Source organism: Podarcis gaigeae (assembly GCF_964106915.1).
Source record: "Podarcis gaigeae genome assembly, chromosome: 2".
Lineage (NCBI taxonomy): Eukaryota > Metazoa > Chordata > Lepidosauria > Squamata > Lacertidae > Podarcis > Podarcis gaigeae.
The window spans coordinates 95,050,702-95,059,240 of NC_139679.1; positions in this window are offsets into that span (position 1 = coordinate 95,050,702).

Sequence of the window (8,539 nt, forward strand, 5' to 3'; positions counted from 1 at the left end):
TTATTATTTGTTCTCTTATTTGGCAAGCTCTGATCTAGGTCACAGAGAGGAGTCTTTTGTGTGAATGTGCTCACTACAATACTGTATATGTATCACTATCATAGTGTTGGACAACCTGATTTCAAAGGGCTTCCAGGTGATTCATTTACTAAATCTTATCTTTGTTCCACACTGAGCTTGGATTAAGTTAATGTGTTTATTAGGAACAATTAGCCAGGGCTTGTGATTTATGGTAAATTGCCAGCACATTGTAACAGTTCGACTAGCTTAGCAATTTTCAGGTATGTTTTTAAACGAATTGCTACTTAGAGGAATATAAATACACAGAATGATAAGTACCTGAGCTCGATTTCTGCAGATAAAGCAGTAGTTTCATGAAAACACTTAGTAACAGATACAGAATAGGTACTTTTAATTGTTTAATAAATGGCCCTAAAAATAACTGTCGCTAAAGATGTAAGGAGTGAATTAGTCACCATGTGTCCAACCATCTGCAGAGAGGGAGTGCAAGGCTTTTTACAGTGAAAGAAATGGTGCAACAAGTATTGCCAAGAGCAATTAGGGGCACTTGTGATTTCACACAAGCCTGCAGAGACACAACATATTCAAATGAGCTGGGAAGAAAGAATGGCTCTTTCTAGCGAAGGGCACCTCCAACAAACCATATTGTGTCAAAAGGGTGGGAGCACTTGGCTCGCTGTGCTTTCTGATCAGAATGAAGCTTTGCGGGTTGCCCCTTTACTGGGTTATGGTAATATCTGTTTGCTTGTTCGCTTGTTTTTGTAGCTATGTATATTGAGGATAAAGAAGCAGACAGGCTTCCAAAGTTTAAAAAAACAAAAACAGCTTGCCTGGGGAGATCCTCAATACTACATCAATGGCACTAGCAAGTATCAGTTTGCCTGTGAAACTTCTCTCTCTCTCTCTCTCTCTCTCTCTCACACACACACACACACACACACACACACCCTGCCTGCTGCTGTTTCCAGCAATGAACCTGCGCGGTGCAAGTAACTGGTGGCTGCTCCTCCACCCTGCAGTGGTGGTGCTCCCATTCAGATGGACCAGCCTTGAAGCCTGATGGAGCCTGACAGGTTCCAAAATGCTCTGGGGGATCTTCCAGAGGAGAAGGCATTGGGGACCAACAGAGAAACGGCAACACAATCTGTGAAACTGGCACTTTGAATTCAATGGGGCTTACTTCTGACTAGACATAGACTCATAGAATTGCAGAGTTGGAGGGGATCCCAAGGGTCATCTAGTCCAACCCCCTGCAACACAGGAATCGCAACTAAAGCATCCATGACAGGTGGTCACCCAACCTCTGCTTAAAAACCTCCAAGGAAGGAGAATCCATCACCTCCCGATGGAGTCCATTCCACTGTTGAGCAGCTCTTACTATCAGAAAATTCTTCTAGAATCTAGATGTTTAGTCGATATATCTGTTCTTGTAACTTGAAGCCACTGGTTCAAGTTCTACCCTCCAGAGCAGGAGAAAACAAGCTCACTCCATCTTCCATGTGACAACCCTTGAGATAGTTGAAGATGTCTATCATATCTCCTCTCAGCCTCCTCTTTACCAGGCTAAATATATCCACTATCAAACGTTTGTAGCTGTTGTCTTTGTCCATGGAGTTTTCTTGGCAGGGATACTGGAGTGGCTTGCTGGTTCCTGCTCCAGGTGGATCACGTTTGGTCGAAACTCTCCACTATGACCTGTCCATCTTGGGTGGCCCTGCACGGCATAGCTCATAGCTTCTCTGAGTTATTCAAGCCCCTTCACCACGGCAAGGCAGTGATCCATGAAGCTACAAACATGAGTCTGACCAAACTGCGGGAGGCAGTGGAAGACAGGAGTGCCTGGCGTGCTCTGGTCCCTGGTGTCACGAAGAGTCAGAGATGACTAAATGACTAAACAACAACAACTATCAAACGTTCCACCTAAGGCTTGGTTTCCAGACCCTTGATCATCTTGGTTGCTCTCTGCTCATGTTACAGCTTGTCAATATCCTTCTGAAACTGTGGTACCCAGAACTGGACACAGTACTTCAGGGGTGGTCTGACCAAGGCAGAATAGTGTAGTACCCTTACTTCCCTTGATTGGAACACTTCTGTTGATGCAGCCTAGAATAGCATTTGCTTTTAAGATCATGCTGTAATGGTGCAATCATATACACATGTACTCAGAAGTAGCTGCCGTTGGGTTCAATGGGGCTTACTCTCCTACAGTAGTTGTGTATCTATCAGACTGCAGCTTGACTATTCAGATGCACTATCAGCTCCAATTTTGCTGCCCTGAAAATCATGTAAATGAACCTTCATTTCTCTAAGTTGGTTCTCTAACTTGTTTTTCAAGCTGATTTCTCAATACCAGACAGCTTGACAACTTTGAGCTGAATCCTTTTCTTCTTATAATCAAGATAATAAGCCCTAAAAATTGATAGATTTCACCACAATGGGAAATACCCATTAATTGTTGACATAATTGAGTCTTTACAGAGTAATTGCACGCAATTATCATCTCCCTGCTGTCAGATTTATTTTAGTAATTGACTGCATCACCCAGGAATTACAGACAGAAACCTTGATTATTGGTTCAATTAACCTTAAAGCATCTTGTCTTTTGCTTCAAGAGATGCTTTAGCTTCCCAGGCAAGCGGCAAACTTACCAAGAACATGGCTCAGTGATTCACAGGCTCTCAGGCTGCTGCGTGAATTTCATCTTAGCTTAATTATTTGATAACTGAAGTCAGGTTTAGGAGAAGCAACAGTGGAAAGTGTTGTTTTGCTGTTTCAGCTCTTCATTCACATATTTTCAATCTTCTCCCCTCATAAGCAAAATTTCCCTGTAAAATCTGAATCCTACCACAAATGTCTTTCTAGTCTTATTGATAGAATTATTACACTAAAAGCAACCTTCAGGGTCACCATCAATAAACCCAGCACTGTTAACAGAACTCAATAGAACTGTTTGCAAATGGCTTCTCAAAATTTCCCACCTTATTTCCTGGGAGAGAAATTGGAGAGAGAACTTTTTCACCAGGTTTCTTCGGAGAAAGGACAAATTCTCCAACAGTTTCTCAGAAGTGGGTCTTGCCGCAATCTTATAGTAGTAAATGCAGGAGAACAGCCCCTGCAGCCAAACACCCCAAGGGTAGCACAACAAAGTGGGCAGCTGTGAGGATTCATCCCTGTCCCCACTGCCTACCCTCATATCCAAGATATTCCCAAGAGAATCAGCACATAGCACAATACCCAGATTATTAGGTTCTCTGTATGATGCTAAACAAAGGAATCATGCTGTCTTTAGCATATGTGGCGCCAGGGTGCAAAGATCTGCCCAGCGCCCCCAAATTACCATATTTTTCCGTGTATTAGACAAGGTCGCCCTATACACGGATAATGGCATGGCGGGGGGGGGGGAGCTGCGCACTGCCAGCCATCTGGTTGGTGGACTCACAACACTCCCCCATGCCACTGCAGGAGGACAGCAATCCCCGTCACTGGCGGAGGAAGAGGAGTGCGGGGGGAGCGCATCGCCCCAACAGCACGATTCTGGTGGGGTGCCATTGCAGCTGCCATTGCAGCTGCCCCCCTGCCATCACAAGTGCTATGCCATGCCCCCAGGACGCTCATCACGCCCCCAGGACACACATCACGCCCCTGCAGGCAGCACACCATGCCCCTGGGACGCGTGCCAGCCCAACCCCACCTGCTCTGTGCCCCCTGGTCCCGGAGCATGAAGCTCTGCCACTGATCCCTGCAGAGGCTTGGGAGGGAAGCTGAGCACCCACCAGCTATCTGGCGCCCCCTAGAATTTGGCCCCAGGGTGCCTTGTACCCCTTGCACCCCCAGGTAAAGACAGCCCTGGAATCATGTTCCAGGACATACCTATCTTCCAATCTCCATCATAGGGAGATTGGAAGATAGGTATATAATATGTGTTGTCATTGCTCATCCATTGAGTCCCACCTCCCAGAGCCACACCATTAGCAGTGGCATAGCACCAAGCACACACAGAGTTGGTCTGAGGCCTGAGGCCTTGTTCTTGGCATGACAGTGTCAGTCCAGCAGGCCCTTGGTCCAGCAGGCCTCTGGCTGGCATAGCCCTCTGAGGCTTGGGGCAAGTGTACCCAGCCGTCTCACTCCTCTGCACGGACCTGAATAGCACACCTTGTATGTGTGTATTGTTTTCATTGCAAATAATGAAAGCAGGAGCAGGAGCCATGCTGGCTACCTGGCCACCATTTTGCACCATGCCTTTGACTTCACAAGATTCCATGGCCTTGGGGGCAGGGAGAGGAGAATTGGAAATGCCACCGAAAGAAACTGTCATAGAGAGATTTTGGAGAATAGTGAATGCTTTTTCTGGGAAAGAAAGAGACAAGTCTCAGAAAATCTCATTTTCTCAGGGGAAAAAGCTGTAACTGAAACCTTTTATTGACAAATGTTTGCTCAACTCCTTGAAAACCTCTGGAGAGCAAGATTCCATATGTGACTGCAGGCAACTCTCACGGATGCTAGAATAATCTACCAGGTGTGATTTCCCATTTCAATATTGCTGTTTTCCTAGAATTGTAGAGTTATAGAGTTGGAAGGGACCACAAAGGTCATCTAGGCCAACTCCCCATAATGCAGGAATCACAGGTGAATAATTCCTGACAGATGATCATGCAACCTCTGTTTAAAAACCTCTAATGAATACCATTCTTGTTCTATTTGTTTTGTCACATGACAATTGCAGATGTCAGTGAATGTTGCGGGGGGAGCAAGGCTCATTGTTTGAATTATATGCATCTCAGTTTTGATGACATAAATGCTGTGAATGAGAGCTGACAGATCTGGAACTTTGTCTTGATGGCTGTGTTATACTCTCATCCAATGCTTATGTGAACTCTGCAAGCAGGACCTGGGTACCAGAGTTTCCCAGTTATGATGCCTCTGACACTGGAGATAAAACATACCAATTATGGCTAGCAGCCAGCTGTTATGGCTATGAGCCATGATGGCTATGATATAGCTCTGGTGTCACAGGCAGTTTGCATCTGAACACTAGTTGCTGGGATTCACAAGTTGCACTGAAGTCCTGCTTGCATGTGGGCTTCCCATAGGCATCTTGTTGGCCGCTGTGAGAACAGGATGCTGGACTGATGGGACAGAGCTCTTCCTAATTCTCACTAATGTTAGTTTGAAGCTATTTTCTCTTTCTTTCTGTTTGTGTACTACCAGCCGTTCTATTGCAGCCCATACAACAAGGATGCCTGATGATAACAACACAAAGAGAATGAAACAATATTTAGATTCAGACAGCAGAGACCAAACAGGCTAACATTTTCTACCCTGTTGTGAAATTGACATATAATCCATCATGTAATCACTGGTCCACTGTTCCGCAGTGATGTGTACATGACATCCTTCAGGTTGCTTTAGAAGACGCATCACTCTCGCCTGCTGCCTTCATAAAGATTTGGGATGCCATATATATGAACAGCATGAGCAGAATGACAGAGCGTCACCATTTTCCATAGGGGAAGAAGCTTGGTAAGATGACAAAGAATTAGAGCATGGGTAGGCAAATTAAGGCCCGGGGGCCGAATCCAGCCCAATCGCCTTCTAAATCCAGCCGCAGTCAGTCCAGGAATCAGCATGTTTTTACATAAGTAGAATGCATGCTTTTATTTAAAATGTATCTCTGGGTTATTTGTGGGGCAAAGGAATTCTGTCATTCCCCCGCCCCCCCCCCAAAAAAATATAGCCCAGCCCCCCACAGAGGGACAGTTGACTGGCCCCCTGCTAAAAAAGTTTGTTGACCCCTGAATTAGAACCACCATTATGCAAATGGATCCCACATATTTCAATAATGTAGGATTATAGTTTCTTGTGGCACACCAGTTTCAAGGGGAAAGCATGGGAAGTTGTCGATTCTCAGCGTGTCTGGAATGTGAAAACGGATTAAATAAATTATACAACATGCTAACTCTCACCCCATAGTGGTGTGCCTAGCTTTACACTCTATGTTGTTTTTTGAGACACATATCTTTTGCTGAATTTACATTGCTGTATTTTGAATGTCTTTATGTGTTTTATAACTGCAATATTTTTATTTGTTCTAATAATGTTGTGTTCTATTGTTGTAACCTGCTCTGGGACCTTATGGTGAGGAGCAAGTAGCAATGTTTTATGACCAAATAGCAGATTTGTTCCCTTCTGTGTTATGCAATGCTTATAGGGCTCAGCAGACTATGTTCCCTCCCAAAAAAGTCCTTTCATTTCATTTGAAAAGTGAGTCCTTTCCCCAGAAAGTTCTCAGCACTGAACATTTTGAATGATACCCTCTCACCTTGAACATTTCGAGCAAAACTCTTGAGTGCTTTAGACAATTCTACCTGAGTTGTTTATTTATTCAAAAGGTTTATAATCTGCCCTTCACCAGTGCAGATGCCAAGATGCTGCAGAGCATCAAATAAAATAAACAGCCAAGATAGAAATAAACAACCACAGAACAAGCTACCACTCAGTGGATTTGTAACTGGCTGACTGACTGAACCCAAAGGGTGCTCATCAATGGTTCCTCTTCATCCTGGAGAAGAGTGACTAGTGGGGTGCCACAGGGTTCTGTCTTGGGCCTGGTCTTATTCAACATCTTTATCAACGACTTGGATGATGGACTCAAGGGCATCCTGATCAAATTTGCAGATGACACCAAACTGGGAGGGGTAGCTAACACCCCAGAGGACAGGATCACACTTCAAAACGACCTTGACAAATTAGAGAACTGGGACAAAACAAACAAGATGAATTTTAAGAGGGAGAAATGTAAAGTATTGCACTTGGACAAAAAAAATGAGAGGCACAAATACAAGATGGGTGACACCTGGCTTGAGAGCAGTACATGTGAAAAGGATCTAGGAGTCTTGGTTGACCACAAACTTGACATGAGCCAACAGTGTGATGCGGCAGCTAAAAAAGCCAATGCAATTCTGGGCTGCATCAATAGGAGTATAGCATCTAGATCAAGGGAAATAATAGTGCCACTGTATTCTGCTGTGGTCAGACCTCACCTGGAGTACTGTGTCCAGTTCTGGGCACCACAGTTCAAGAAGGACACTGACAAACTGGAACGTGTCCAGAGGAGGGCAACCAAAATGGTCAAAGGCCTGGAAACGATGCCTTATGAGGAACGGCTAAGGGAGCTGGGCATGTTTAGCCTGGAGAAGAGGAGGTTAAGGGGTGATATGATAGCCATATTCAAATATATAAAAGGATGTCACATAGAGGAGGGAGAAAGGTTGTTTTCTGCTGCTCCAGAGAAGCGGACACGGAGCAATGGATCCAAACTACAAGAAAGAAGATTCCACCTAAACATTAGGAAGAACTTCCTGACAGTAAGAGCTCTTCGACATTGGAATTTGCTGCCAAGGAGTGTGGTAGAGTCTCCTTCTTTGGAGGTCTTTAAGCAGAGGCTTGACAACCATATGTCAGGAGTACTCTGATGGTGTTTCCTGCTTGGCAGGGGGTTGGACTCGATGGCCCTTGTGGTCTCTTCCAACCCCTATGATTCTATGATTCTATAAGCTCATCAGACTTATGAAGCCACTAAAAAAGAAAGAACAGAACAGACTGCTGAAATTTTCTGTTTATTGCCTTTTGGTTATAAAATCACCCTCAATTGGACATGGGGGAAGTCTATGCACCAGTGGTGGTTGGTGCTTATCAGCACTAGTGGGGCAGAATGCTGGGAGCCCAAACTGCAGGCAGAGGTAGAGCCAATGGAAGGCAAAGCCAATGAATTCTAATTCCGCCCCCATCCTACACCCTGCTAAATTAAGCATGAACATCATCAGTGAGGACCCAGAGGCACCAAGATGAGAAAAGTGAAGGGCCGTAGCTCAGTGGCAGAGCATCTTATTACATGCAGAAGGTCCAAAGTTCAACCCTCAGCATCTCCAGGCAGTCTTGGGAGAGTCTCCTTCCTGGAACCCTGATGAGTTGCTGCAAGTCAACGTAGACCATACTGAGCTAAATAGACCAATGGTCTGACTCAGTATAAATCACCTTCCCATGTCCTGAAGGGTGATTTCTAGGCCAGCTTCTAAGGGCTGTGGGGTCTTAGGGCAGGAAAAGGAACCCCTTAGTGATCCTGCTGCAGCTGCCACTCATATTCTCCTTCTCCGGGTGGACTGGCAGATTTATCTAGCTGTGGTGGTGACAATGGTGGTGTCAGGGACTTGGCAGAGGAGGAGTGGTGGCAACTGCCCCCCCCAACCTGACATTTCCAGGGAGGAGGAAGAGGAAGACAGTATAGAATATAACAGGAGTTTGAGGGAGGTCACAGCTCAGAGGCAGATGAGGGGGAAAGTTGGGAAATCATGGAAGAGCCACATCAATACCTGGCCGACACATTATCATTAGAAAGCATTCCAGACCCTCCATCTCCCAGAAGCTGGTGAGCCTTATAAGTAGGAGAGCAAAGAGCTTGAAGACTCCGCAGCACCCGTAGAGGAGATGATGATGACGACGAATGAGGAAGTGGGAGAGA